The sequence below is a fragment of the Arachis stenosperma genome, chromosome 5 (assembly GCF_014773155.1).
Source record: "Arachis stenosperma cultivar V10309 chromosome 5, arast.V10309.gnm1.PFL2, whole genome shotgun sequence".
Lineage (NCBI taxonomy): Eukaryota > Viridiplantae > Streptophyta > Magnoliopsida > Fabales > Fabaceae > Arachis > Arachis stenosperma.
In genome coordinates this window covers 91768914-91783320 of record NC_080381.1, presented here as the reverse complement: position 1 = coordinate 91783320, position 14407 = coordinate 91768914, and the positions used below count along the sequence as shown (strand labels likewise).

At 39.7% G+C, this 14407-nt stretch overlaps 1 non-coding gene across 1 annotated transcript; it reads right to left on the bottom strand.

The window, feature by feature from the left end:
- Nucleotides 1–2276: 2276 nt before the first annotated feature.
- Nucleotides 2277–2384, bottom strand: LOC130984351 (small nucleolar RNA R71). The gene has a single exon (XR_009088292.1). It is a non-coding gene; the product is annotated as a small nucleolar RNA R71 (small nucleolar RNA).
- Between the last annotated feature and the right edge of the window lie 12023 nt (nucleotides 2385–14407).

Genomic DNA, 14407 nt, shown 5'->3' with positions numbered 1-14407 from the left:
ACCGACAGCTGAATAGCCGTGCTGTGACAGGGTGCGTTGAGCATTTTCACTGAGAGGACGGGACTGTAGCCATTGACAACGGTGATGCCCAACATACAGCTTGCCATGGAAAGGAGTAAGAAGGATTGGTTGAAGACAGTAGGAAAGCAGAGAGACGGAAGGGACAAAACATCTCTATTCACTTATCTGAAATTCTCACCAATGAATTATATAAGTATCTCTATCTTTATCTTTATGTTTTATTCATATATCATCCATAACCATTTGAGTCTGCCTGACTGAGATTTACAAGGTGACCATAGCTTGCTTCATACCAACAATCTCCGTGGGATCGACCCTTACTCGCGTAAGGTTTATTACTTGGACGACCCAGTGCACTTGCTGGTTAGTTGTGCGAAGTTGTGATGCCATGGTATTGAGCACCAAGTCTTTGGGGCCATTACTAGGGATTATTTGAGTTGTGAAAAGAAGAGATCACGATTTCGTGCACCAAGTTTTTGGCGCCGTTGCCGGGGATTGTTTCGAGTATGGACAACTGACGGTTCATCTTGTTGCTTAGATTAGGTATTTTTCAGAGTTCTTAAGAATGAATTCTAGTGTTTCAAGGTGATGATCTTATCATCACCAAAGCTGATTGATTCTCATCAATTTAGCTCTTGAGTGCAATGTCCTGCTGAAGCTTGGCTATCCATGTCTAATTCCTTTAGACTGAAGCTTTAGACTAACATTGCATGATTCCTGGAATTCTCATTAAGAATTTTGATACCTTTATTTTCTTTTCCACTTAATTTTCGAAAAATCCAAAAAAAATTACAAAATCATAAAAACCAAAAATATTTTATGTTTCTTGTTGAGTCTAGTGTCTCATTTTAAGTTTGGTGTCTTGCATGCATTGTTTATTTGATCTTGGTTCTATTTTCAAGTCAATAATACAGGGAACTGAAGATTCAGTACATGCAGCAGAGGAATTATACAGTAAAAGCTGGGCGTTCAAAACGCCCAATGAAGAAGAAAAACTGGCGTTTAAACGCCAGCCAGGATACCTGGCTGGGCGTTTAACGCCCAAAAGGGTAGTGCTTTGGGCGTTAAACGCCAGAATGTGCACCATTCTGGGCGTTTAACGCCAGGATGGCACAAGAAGGAAGATTTTGTTTTTAATGCAAATTTTTTTCAAGTTTTCAATGTTTTTCAAAATCAAATCTTTTTCAAAATCAATTTCTTTCCTTTCTTTTTTCAAAAATACTTGCTAACAATTAATGATTTGATTCAGCATTTCAAGTAAGTTGCCTTTTCTATTGAGAAAGGTTTAAAGTCTGAATCATATCTTTTCTTGTTAGCCAAGACATTAATATTTTTTTTTAAATCAAATCTTTTTAAATTGTTTTCAAATCATATCTTCTCAATCACATCTTTTTAAAACCATAACTCTTCAATCATATCTTTTTAATCACATCTTTTTCAAAAAAGTTTTCAATCATATCTTCTTCAAATTTTTTTTCAAAATGTTTTTTTTTTTAATTTTTTTAACTAATTTTCGAAAAATCTCTTCCCCTCTTCTCACATCCTTCTATTTATGGAGTACCACTCCTCCTCAATGCACAATTCGAACTCTATCTCACTAAGTTCGAATTCTTCTACCTCTTCCTTCTATTTTTCTGTTCCTCTGACACGTCAAGGAATCTCTATACTGTGACATAGAGGATTCCACATTTTCTTGTTCTCTTCTCTTTCATATGAGCAGGAGCAAAGACAAAAGCATTTTTGTTGAGGCTGACCCTGAACCTGAAAGGACCTTGAAGCGAAAGCTAAGAGAAGCTAAGGCACAACTCTCTGTAGAGGACCTAACAGAAATCTTCAAACAAGAAGAACCCATGGCAGCCGAAAACAACAACAATGCCAACAATGCAAGGAATGTGCTGGGTGACTTTACTGCACCTACTCCTGACTTCTATGGGAGAAGCATCTCTATTCCTGCCATTGGAGCAAACAACTTTGAGCTTAAGCCTCAATTGGTTTCTCTAATGCAACAGAATTGCATGTTCCATGGACTTCCATTGGAAGATCCTCATCAGTTTTTGGCTGAATTTTTGCAAATCTGTGACACTGTCAAGACTAATGGGGTTGACCCTGAGGTCTACAGACTTATGCTATTCCCTTTTGCTGTAAGAGACAGAGCTAGGATATGGTTGGACTCATAACCTAAAGAAAGCCTGAACTCTTGGGAAAAGCTAGTCAATGCCTTCTTGGCAAAATTCTTTCCACCTCAATAATTGAGTAAGCTTAGAGTGGAAGTCCAAACCTTCAGACAAAAGGAAGGAGAATCCCTCTATGAAGCTTGGGAAAGATACAAACAATTGATCAGAAAATGTCCTTCTGACATGCTTTCTGAATGGAGCATCATAGGTATTTTCTATGATGGTCTCTCTGAACTGTCCAAGATGTCTTTGGATAGCTCTGCTGGAGGATCTCTTCATTTGAAGAAGACGCCTACAGAAGCTCAAAAACTAATTGAAATGGTTGCAAATAACCAATTCATGTACACTTCTGAAAGGAATCCTGTGAACAATGGGACAAATCAAAAGAAAGGAGTTCTTGAGATTGATACTTTGAATGCCATATTGGCTCAGAACAAAATACTGGCTCAGCAAGTCAATTTGATTTCTCAAAGTCTGTCTGGAATGCAAGCTGCACCAGGCAGTGCTAAGGAAGCTTCATCTGAAGAAGAAGCTTCTGATCCTGAGAACCCTTCAATGGAAGAGGTGAATTACATGGGAGAACCCTATGGAAACACCTATAATTCTTCATGGAGAAATCATCCAAATCTCTCATGGAAGGATCAACAGAGACCTCAATAAGGTTTCAACAACAACAATGGTGGAAGAAACAGGTTTAGCAATGGCAAGCCTTTTCCATCATCTTCTCAGCAACAGACAGAGAATTCTAAGCAGAGCCACTCTGACTTAGCAACCATGGTCTCTAATCTAATCAAGACCACTCAAAGTTTCATGACTGAAACAAGGTCCTCCATTAGGAATTTGGAGGCACAAGTGGGACAGTTGAGCAAGAAAATTACTGAACTCCCTCCTAGTACTCTTCCAAGCAATACAGAAGAAAATCCAAAAGGAGAGTGCAAGGCCATCAATATGGCCGAACTTGGAGAGGATGAAGAGGCAGTGAACGCCACTGAGGAAGACCTCACTGGACGTCCACTGACCTCCAATGAGTTCCCTAATGAGGAACCATGGGAATCTGAGGCTCACACTAAGACCATAGAGATTCCATTGGACTTACTTCTGCCATTCATGAGCTCTGATGAGTATTCTTCCTCTGAAGAGGATGAATATGTCACTGAAGAGCAAGTTGCTAAATACCTTGGAGCAATCATGAAGCTAAATGACAAGTTATTTGGTAATGAGACTTGGGAGAACGAATCTCCTTTGCTCACCAACGAACTGGATGACTTGTCTAGGCAGAGATTACCTCAAAAGAGACAAGATCCTGGAAAGTTCTCAATACCTTGCGCCATAGGCACCATGACCTTCAAGAAGGCCTTGTGTGACCTAGGGTCAAGTGTAAACCTCATGCCTCTCTCTGTAATGGAGAAGCTAGGGATCTTTGAGGTACAAGCTGCAAGAATCTCACTAGAGATGGCAGACAACTCAAGAAAATAAGCTTATGGACTTGTATTGGATGTTTTGGTAAAGATTGAAGACCATTACATCCCTGCTGATTTCATAGTCCTAGAGACTGGGAAGTGCATGGATGAATCCATCATCCTTGGCAGACCCTTCCTAGCCACAGCAAAGGCTGTGATTGATGTTGACAGAGGTGAATTGATCATTCAAGTGAATGAAGAATCCTTTGTGTTTAAGGCTCAAGGATATCCCTCTGTTACCATGGAGAGTAAGCATGAAGAGCTTCTCTCAAAACAGAGTCAAACAGAGCCCCCACAGTCAAACTCTAAGTTTGGTGTTGGAAGGCCACAACCAACTTCTAAGTTTGGCGTTGAACCCCCACATTTAAACTCTAAGTTTGGTGTTGGGAGGTTCCAACATTGCTCTGAGTATCTGTGAGGCTCCATGTGAGCCCGATGTCAAGCTACTGACATTAAAGAAGCGCTTGTTGGGAGGCAACCCAATTTTATTATATCTATCTATTTTTCTTTGTTATTTTATGTTTTCTATAGGTTGATGATCATGGGAAGTCACAAAATCAATTGAAAAAGCAGAAACAGAATAAAAAACAGAAAGAAAAATAGCACACCCTGGAGGAAGGCCTTGCTGGCGTTTAAACGCCAGTAAGGGCAGCAAATAGGCGTTTAACGTCCAGTCTGGCACCATTCTGGGCGTTTAATGCCAGAAAGGGGCACCAGACTGGCGTTAAACGCCAGAAAATGTCAAGAAGCTGGTGTTAAATGCCAGAAATGGGCATCAGCCCGGTGTTTAACGCCAGAATTGGCAAAGGGTGCATTTTTGCACGCCACTTGGTGCAGCGTTGAATTTTCCTTGACACCTCAGGATCTGTGGACCCCACAGGATCCCCACCTACTCTACCACCCTCTCTCTTCTTCTTCACCCATTCACCAATCACTTCAACACCTCTTCCCCAAAAAAAACCCTCACCTATCAAATCCCATCTTTCTTTTCACCACTCACATCCATCCTTCATAAAAACCCACCTACCTCACCATCCACAATTCAAACCACTTACCCTCCCAAACCCACCCTTACATGACCGAACCCTACCCCTCTCTCCACCCCTATATAAACCCATCTTCACTCCTTCATTTTCACACAACCTAAACACTACTTCTCCCCTTTGGCCGAACCACAAAGCCATCTCCATCTCTTACATTTCTTCTTCTTCTACTCTCTTCTTTCTTCTTTTGCTCGAGGACGAGCAAACCTTTTAAGTTTGGTGTGATAAAAGCATTGCTTTTTGCTTTTTCATAACCATTTATGGCACCTAAGGCCGGAGAAACCTCTAGAAAGAGGAAAGGGAAGGCAAAAGCTTCCACCTCCGAGTCATGGGAGATGGAGAGATTCATCTCAATGGTGCATCAAGACCACTTCTATGAAGTTGTGGCCTTGAAGAAGGTGATCCCCGAGGTCCCTTTTAAACTCAAAAATAGTGAATATCCAGAGATCTGATATGAGATCCGAAGAAGAGGTTGGGAAGTTCTTACCAACCCCATTCAACAAGTCGGAATCTTAATGGTTCAAGAGTTCTATGCCAATGCATGGATCACCAAGAACCATGATCAAAGTGTGAACCCGAACCCAAAGAATTGGCTTACAATGGTTCGGGGGAAATACTTAGATTTTAGTCCGGAAAATGTAAGGTTGGCATTCAACTTGCCCATGATGCAAGGAGATGAACATCCTTACACTAAAAGGGTCAACTTTGATCAAAGGTTGGACCAAGTCCTCACAGACATCTGTGAAGAGGGCGCCCAATGGAAGAGAGATTCAAGAGGGAAGCCGGTTCAACTGAAAAGGCATGACCTCAAACCCGTGGCTAGGGGATGGTTGGAGTTTATCCAACGTTCAATCATTCCCACTAGCAACCGGTCCGAAGTTACTATAGACCGGGCCATCATGATTCATAGTATCATGATTGGAGAGGAAGTGGAAGTTCATGAAGTTATAGCCCAAGAACTCTATAAGGTGGCGGACAAGTCCTCTACCTTGGCAAGGTTAGCCTTTTCTCATCTCATTTGTCACCTCTGTTATTCAGTTGGAGTGGACATAGAAGGAGACATCCTCATTGATGAGGACAAGCCCATCACTAAGAAAAGGATGGAGCAAACAAGAGACCCCACTCATCATGAAGTCCCTGAGATACCTCAAGGGATGCACTTTCCTCCATAAAACTATTGGGAGCAAATCAACACCTCCCTAGGAGAATTGAGTTCCAACATGGGACAACTAAGGGTGGAGCACCAAGAACACTCCATTCTCCTCCATGAAATTAGAGAAGATCAAAGAATCATGAGAGAGGAGAAACAAATGCAAGGAAGAGACTTTGAGGAGCTCAAGCACTCCATAAGATCTTCAAGAGGAAGAACAAGCCGCCATCACTAAGGTGGACCCGTTCTTTAATCTCCTTGTTCTTTATTTTTCTGTTTTTCGAATTTTCATGCTTATGTTTATCCATGTTTGTGTCTTATGATCATTAGTGTCTTAGTGTCTATGCCTTAAAGTTATGAATGTCCTATGAATCCATCACCTTTCTTAAATGAAGAATGTTCTTAATTGAAAAAGAGAAGAATTGCATGAATTTCAAATTTTATAACAGATTAATTATTTTGATGTGGTGGCAATACTTTTGTTTTCTGAATGTATGCTTGAACAGTGCATATGTCTTTTGAACTTGTTGTTCATGAATTTTAAATTGTTGGCTCTTGAAAGAATGATGAAAAAGGAGACATGTTACTGAGGATCTGAAAAATCATAAAAATGATTCTTGAAGCAAGAAAAAGCTGTGAATACAAAAAAAAGGGGGTATATGCGAAAAAAAAAGAAAAAAAACGAAAAAAAAAGGAGAAAGAGAAAAAAAAAAGAAATAAAGTTGTGATCCAAGGCAAAAAGAGTGTGCTTAAGAACCCTGGATACCTCTAATTGGGGACTCTAGCAAAGCTGAGTCACAATCTGAAAAGGTTCACCCAATTATGTGTTGGCATGTATGTATCCGGTGGAAATACTGGAAGACAGAGTGCTTTGGGCCACGGCCAAGACTCATAAAGTAGCTGTGTTCAAGAATCATCATACTTAAATAGGAGAATTAATAACACTATCTGGATTCTGAGTTCCTAAAGAAGCCAATCATTCTGAATTTCAAAGGATAAAGTGAGATGCCAAAACTGTTCAGAGGCAAAAAGCTAAAGCCCCGCTCATCTAATTAATACTGATCTTCATAGATGTTTTTGGAATTCATTGTATATTCTCTTCTTTTTATCTTATTTGATTTTCAGTTGCTTGGGGACAAGCAACAATTTAAGTTTTGTGTTGTGATGAGCGGATAATTTGTACGCTTTTTGGCATTGTTTTTAGTATGTTTCTAGTAGGATTTAGTTAGTTTTTATTATATTTTTATTATTTTTTAGTTAAAATTCACTTTTCTGGACTTTACTATGAGTTTGTGTGTTTTTCTGTGATTTCAGGTATTTTCTGGCTGAAATTGAGGGACCTGAGCAAAAATCTGATTCAGAGACTGAAAAGGACTGCAGATGCTGTTGGATTCTGACCTTCTTGCACTCAAAGTGGATTTTCTGGAGCTACAGAAGCCCAATTGGCGCGCTCTCAACGACGTTGGAAAGTAGACATCCTGGGCTTTCCAGAAATATATAATAGTTCATACTTTGCCCAAGATTTGATGGCCCAAACCGGCTTTCCAAATCAGCTCAAAACTGCCCGGCGTTTAACGCCGGAACTGGCACAAGAATGGGAGTTAAACGCCCAAACTGGCACAAAACTGGCGTTTAACTCCAAGAAGAGTCTCTACACGAAAATGCTTCAATGCTCAGCCTAAGCACACACCAAGTGGGCCCGGAAGTGGATTTTTATGTCTTTTACTCATCTTTGTAATTCTTAAGCTACTAGTTCCCTATAAGTAGGACCTTTTACTATTGTATTTTTCATCTTTTGATCATGTTTTTATGATTGAACCCTCTTTGGGAGGCTGGCCTCACGGCCATGCCTAGACCTTGTTCTTATGTATTTTCAACGGTGGAGTTTCTACACACCATAGATTAAGGTGTGGAGCTCTGCTGTACCTCGAGTATTAATGCAATTACTATTGTTCTTCTATTCAATTCAGCTTGTTCTTATTCCAAGATATTCATTCGCACTCAAGAACTTGATGAATGTGATGATTATGTGACGCTCATCATCATTCTCACTTATGAACGAGTGCCTGACAACCACCTCCGTTCTACAAGCAAACAAGGCTTGAATGTTTATCTCTTGGATTCTTTAACCGGAATCTTCATGGTATAAGCTAGAATTGATGGTGGCATTCAAGAGAATCCGGAAGGTCTAAACCTTGTCTGTGGTATTCTGAGTAGGATTCAATGATTGAATGACTGTGACGAGCTTCAAACTCGCAATTGTGGGGCGTTAGTGACAGACGCAAAAGAATCACTGGATTCTATTCCGACATGATCGAGAACCGACAGCTGAATAGTTGTGCCGTGACAGGGTGCGTTGAACATTTTCACTGAGAGGACGGGACTGTAGCCATTGACAATGGTGATGCCCAACATACAGCTTGCCATGGAAAGGAGTAAGAAGGATTGGATGAAGACAGTAGGAAAGCAGAGAGACGGAAGGGACAAAGCATCTCCATTCGCTTATCTGAAATTCTCACCAATGAATTACATAAGTATCTCTATCTTTATCTTTATGTTTTATTCATATATCATCCATAACCATTTGAGTCTGCCTGACTGAGATTTACAAGGTGACCATAGCTTGCTTCATACCAACAATCTCCGTGGGATCAACCCTTACTCGCGTAAGGTTTATTACTTGGACGACCCAGTGCACTTGCTAGTTAGTTGTGCGAAGTTGTGATGCCATGGTATTGAGCACCAAGTCTTTGGGGCCATTACTAGGGATTATTTGTGTTGTGAAAAGAAGAGATCACAATTTCGTGCACCACGCACGTCACGCGATCGCGTCATCCATGCGGATGCGTCATTTACATTTTTCCCAGCCACGCGTTCGCGTCCCCCACACGTCCGCGTCACTTGTGCTTTTCCAATCTCCGAGGTCGCGTGAGCCATGCTGCCACGTCACTGCGAATTCCTTTCTTCCGCGCAGTCGCGTCGCTGACGCGTACGCGTCACTTCTCGCTGGTAATCTCCTCACTTTCTTGTGTTCCTTCCATTTTTGCAAGCTTCCTTCAAAATCTCTCACTCATTCATGCCCTATAAAGCTTGAAACACTTAACACACAGATTAAGGCATCGAATGGTAATAAGAGAGGATTAAGATTAGCTAAATTAAGACCAAAGAAGCATGTTTTCAATCATGTAATAAGATCAATGCATGCTAATTATATGAATAAGTGGGTAAAGACCATGATAAAACCATACAATTAAACACATTGTAAACCATAAAATAGTGGTTTATCAACCTCCCTACACTTAAACATTAGCATGTCCTCATGCTAAACTCAAGGAGATCAAATAAATGAGTAGGGAAAGGTAAGACTCATGCAATGCAACCTATGAAATGTGAATGCAACTACATGCTAAAATGTTTCTACCTACTTGGTGAAAAATTAAGTAAATCTTTCAAGAATAAATATGAACTGGATTTCATCAATTCAAATCACAAAATACAATATAAATAACTTGCAAGAAGAAGATAGCTCATAAAAGCAAGGAACATAGAATTAAGTGCTGAACCCTTACTTGGTAGTGTATATCACTCTAACTCTCAAGTGTCTAGGGTCGATTCTCTCAATTCTCTACTAATCTTGCTTTCTCTAGCTTGCTCTTCATCTAACAATCAACAAAAATTTAATGCACCAATACACAAATCAAGAGGTCTTTTAAGGGTTGTAATGGGGTTAGGGTCCAGGTAGGATTGTATTTGGCCAAGTGGACTAAAATTTGAATCCTTAATTAACATAAACTTTCCACCTAGCTTAAGACAATTCATTTAATTAAAATACAAAATCTAACTTCCCATTAACTGTGTTTACTACATGTTCATGCATCCTAAAATTGAGTTTAGTACATATGCATTGATACCAACACTTACTTTGGGGCATTTTGTCCCCTTTTATTACTTGCTTTTTTTTTAATGCATATGATTAAGGTTTGAATGCATAAACATGTTCTTAACATTTTTCATATTTTCACACAAAGTCTAACATACTCAATTCCTAAAACAAACGTTTCCAAACCCACTTTTCCCCACACTTAATTCATGAGCATTCTCACTAGTCTAAGCTAATCAAGGATTCAAATTAGGGACATTATTGTTTTCCGCTTAGAGTTAGTGATGAGCTAAAGTAAAGAACAAGGGGTAAGATAGGCTCAACATGGGTCTGCAAAGGATAATAAAAGGTAAGGCCATAAGGGTATGTAAGCTCAATGAAACTAGGCCTCAATCATATAAGTGCATGCATACATCAAATAATGGAAATATAGAATTAAGCAAGATAAAGATCACAATTTTTAGAGAGAGAAACACACACCAAAAATAAAATATTGGTTGATAAAATGCAACCAATCAAATAGGCTCAAAATCTCACTGGTTTTGTGTGTTCGAGCTCTAAACTATGTTCCAAAATAATATTTCTTCAAACAAGTTTTTCAAAAAGTTTTATTCAAATTGGTGAAATACTATAAAAATTTCTTGAAAAAGAAAATATTACTTTAACCAAGTGGTAAAATATGCACAAGAAACAAACATGCAATCAAACATGCAAATGCAACAATGAAAAATAAAAGTTGGTGTTGAGAAGGGACTAACTAACCCTGGAGATCGGTATCGACCTCCCCACACTTAAAGATTGCACCGTCCTCGATGTATGCTGAGATGTACAAGTGGGTGGGTGTTGTGGTTCCTCAGTTGTTGCTCGTTGTAGAAGCTTTCTTTTTACCCGTTCTGGTGGCCAGCCTGAAAAAAGGAGAAGAGAAAGGGACATGAAGTCAAAGGGATGGAGCAAAGAAGAGGGCGGTACGAGTGATAATCATGCCAAGTAAAAAATAGTGAATGAAAGACATGGTTGCGATTCCATATGATCAGTTCATCAATGGAAATATAGCAAGGCATGGGGAGTATTGGATGCAAGATATTTATTAGCATGCCGGCAAGGGCATGAGTAGCATAGATCAAGCATCAAAAGCTTTAATGTATTGTTAGTCGTGAGAAACTGACAATAACGTTTGTATTAATAATTATATTTAATTTATAAAATAGTAAAGGGAATTTGTGAAAAGCAAGCATTGAATAATAGAATAGAATAATGTAGAAAAGTGCATGATGCCATACGGGCTTTTTCACAAACATAAAGCATGCATATTAAATAAGGTATGAAAAGTATTAAATTGAACATGCAAGCACCCTTTAAAAAAATGATATATAATTGTCAAATAATCCACAAAATATAGAAAAAACAATGACCCAAACAAAATTCCAACACCAATGAAAATAATGCAATGAATGAAAGTATGCAATTAAGTAAAAGAAAATGAAAGATAAGAAGAATGAGAAGGGACAGAAGGGAAGAAGAAGTAAGTAAGGAAGGAGGGAGGAAAAATTAGGATTGGGGAAGAAAAGAAAATATATTTGGCAAATTAGGATAAGCTGTGCGGCGCAAGCGACGCGGACGCGTGGGGCACGCAGTCGCGTGACTTGCGCTTTAAGTTAATCGACGCGGTCGCGTCGGTCACGCGGTCGCGTGACACAATTCATGCTACTGGCACGAGGGCAGCCTCGCGCTCGCACAACTCTCTGTTCAAATTATTATTAGTGCCAAATTTTAAGTGACGCAATCGCATGGGGCATGCGATCGCGTGAGTGGGCTTTAGAAGAATGTGACGTGGTCGCGTGAATCACGCGGCCGCGTGGGTAGAATTGTGCGTTCAGCACCAATCCAGCACCACTCTAGCACAATAATTGGTTGTGCATCCTTTTACGTCGAAATCCAGGGCACGCGGTCGTGTGGAAGGCTATTATTCCCATGTGACGTGGACGCGTCAGCGACGCGGTCGCGTGAGATGGTTTGTGCCACTGGCACGCCTCCAGCCACGCTCTCGCGTAACTCTCTGTTCAATTATTCTCTACCCAACGCACTAGTGACGTGAACGCGTCAGTGACGCTGCCGCGTCGAATGCGATTTTTTTTTATGCAAAATGCAGAATGCAATGCTTAATGTGAATGCTATGTATAATTCCAGGTTCAATAAAATAAAATAAAATTCAAAAAAAAAAACAAACAAAACTAAATAAAATTGAAAATGAAAAAGGAACGATCATACCATGGTGGGTTGTCTCCCACCTAGCACTTTTAGTTAAAGTCCTTAAGTTGGACATTTGGTGAGTTCCTTGTCATGGTGGCTTAAGCTTGTTCTGATCCAGGAATCTCCACCAATGTTTGCAATTCCAATATCCTCCGGGATCCCAAATCTTGTTTTGCACCCGTCTTCAAGTTGATTATCATGATTCCATCCGAGTGGTTCAGCTTTAGAATTCTCACGGAAGTGTCCAAACAACTTCCTAGACCCATGCAACTGAGCTCTACACCAACCTTTACGTTTAAACATTGAGCACACAACCATGTTTAACCTTGCTTGACAACTTCTACCATGGACCATCTCCCTCTTACGCTTAATGTAACAAAGAGCTCTAAGTTGACCATCCGTCTCCTGTAGCCCATATCCATGTGGGATTAGAAAGCTGAAGGATATGAATTTTACCACTTGAATGTTGTGAAGGATGATGGCAACTTAGGGGGAGGGGTTTTTAATGAACGTGCAAGCTCCACTCCCTTGTGCTCTTCTTTGACATCTTCCACCTCTTTGCAAGCTTCTTCAATTTCAACCTCTTCCTCTTGGTAGCTTGCTTCCAATTTAATCTCTTCTTTATTGCGCACTAATGGCATGGGAGGTTGTGCCTCTTCTTCTTGAATCTCCATCTCTTGATTAACCTCTTCCAAGTCTTCTATTATGACATGCCTTGGAGGTTGTACACCCTCCTCAACATCAATTTCAAATACCTTGGAAGGAGGCTTTATGACTTGAATTTCCCATGGAGGTTCTGCATCTCCTAAGTCTGTAACCGCTTCTTCCTCTTCAACAATTATGGCTTCCTCCACTTGTTCCAGTACAAAGTCATGCTCCTTACTGTCCACTGGAGTTTCTAGTCTCCTTCATGCTACGTTCTTCACTAGATTTTCCACATGAAGCCATGGGGGTTCCTTGAGTGTCCGAACGTCTAGAAGGTAATTGATTTATTGCTTGTTCCAATTGATGAAGGGTTGCATGAAATTGATCTACTGTTTCCTTGAGACGATCCCTTGACTCTTGTTCCATTTCAATAGCATAACTGGGATCATCTTGCTCTTGGATTGATGGATGTGGGTACTCTTCCATGAATGGTGGTGATGGGATGGATGGTGATGAAATGGGTAGATCATTATATGGTTGAAAAGAAAGTACACTAGAGCTTGAGGGTTGATTGTTGAAGGTATTCGGTAGTCCGATTTGGGTGACCAGAGCTTGTATAGTAGAGTTTAAATCGGCAAATACTTTCTCCATGGAGGTTTGGGGTGGATAGGAGGGTTCATTTTGATAATGATAAGGAGATGGTGTATATTGCGGTGGTGGTTCTATGTATGGTTCATTTGGCTCATAAGATGGTTGGTATGGTGGATATGGATTAGGGTCATACGGAGGTGTTTGGTGGAAAGGAGCTTGTGAGTATGGTGGTTCAAAATTATATTGAGGAGGAGGGGGTTCATAGGCATATGGTGGGTCTTGTTGGTAGTCAAAAGAGTGCTCACCATAGCCATTGCCTTGATATTCATCAAAGAATGGTTGTTGATAGTCCATTGGAGGTGGTTGTTGCCATGAAGTTTGATCAAATCCTTGTGGCTCCTCCCATCTTTGATTGTTCCAACCATGGTGCATGTTGTCATTATAATCTCCTCTTCCTGCAACATAATTATAACCAGACTCATAACCAAAGGGGTGAGAGTTCATAGTAGTGAGAGATAATAAAAATAGAAACTAACAAAAAGAAAGTATTTTGAAAAAAAGATATAATTTTTGAAATTTTTTTTTGAAAAATATTTACAATAACCAATACTAAGGCACACGTTTGCAATTCTCCGGCAACGGCGCCATTTTGACGTTAGGATTTTTGCTAGTAAAGAATTTATAAAAATATTCGCGTTGTAGATATAGCTTCTAAACTAACAGAAATCCCTTCATACAAAAGTTTTGGTTGTCACAAGTAACAAACCCCTTTTAAAATTGATAACCGAGTATTTAAACCTCGGGTCGTCTTCTCAAGGAATTGCAGGGAGGTATGTTCTTATTATTGGTTATGAAAAAGTGTGTTTTGGGATTTTGGATTAAGGTAAAAAGTTAGTTGAATGACAAGTAAAATAAAATAATAATAGTTGTAAAATAAACTCTTGGCAAGGTATGAGAAATTAGAAGTCCTATCCTAGTTATCCTTATCAATTGTTATGAGAATTGGATTTTTTCCCCACTTCGTTAACCTCAAACTATGAAGGTAAGTTAAGTAAATGAATTAATTCAAATCCTCAAGTCCCAGTATTTCCTTGGGAAAAGTTAGAGTTATTGGATCTCGAATTAATTCTTGAAGAATTCCAATTTTCAGTCAACAATGAGTTTGATAACTCAAGAGTTACCAATTAATCAAC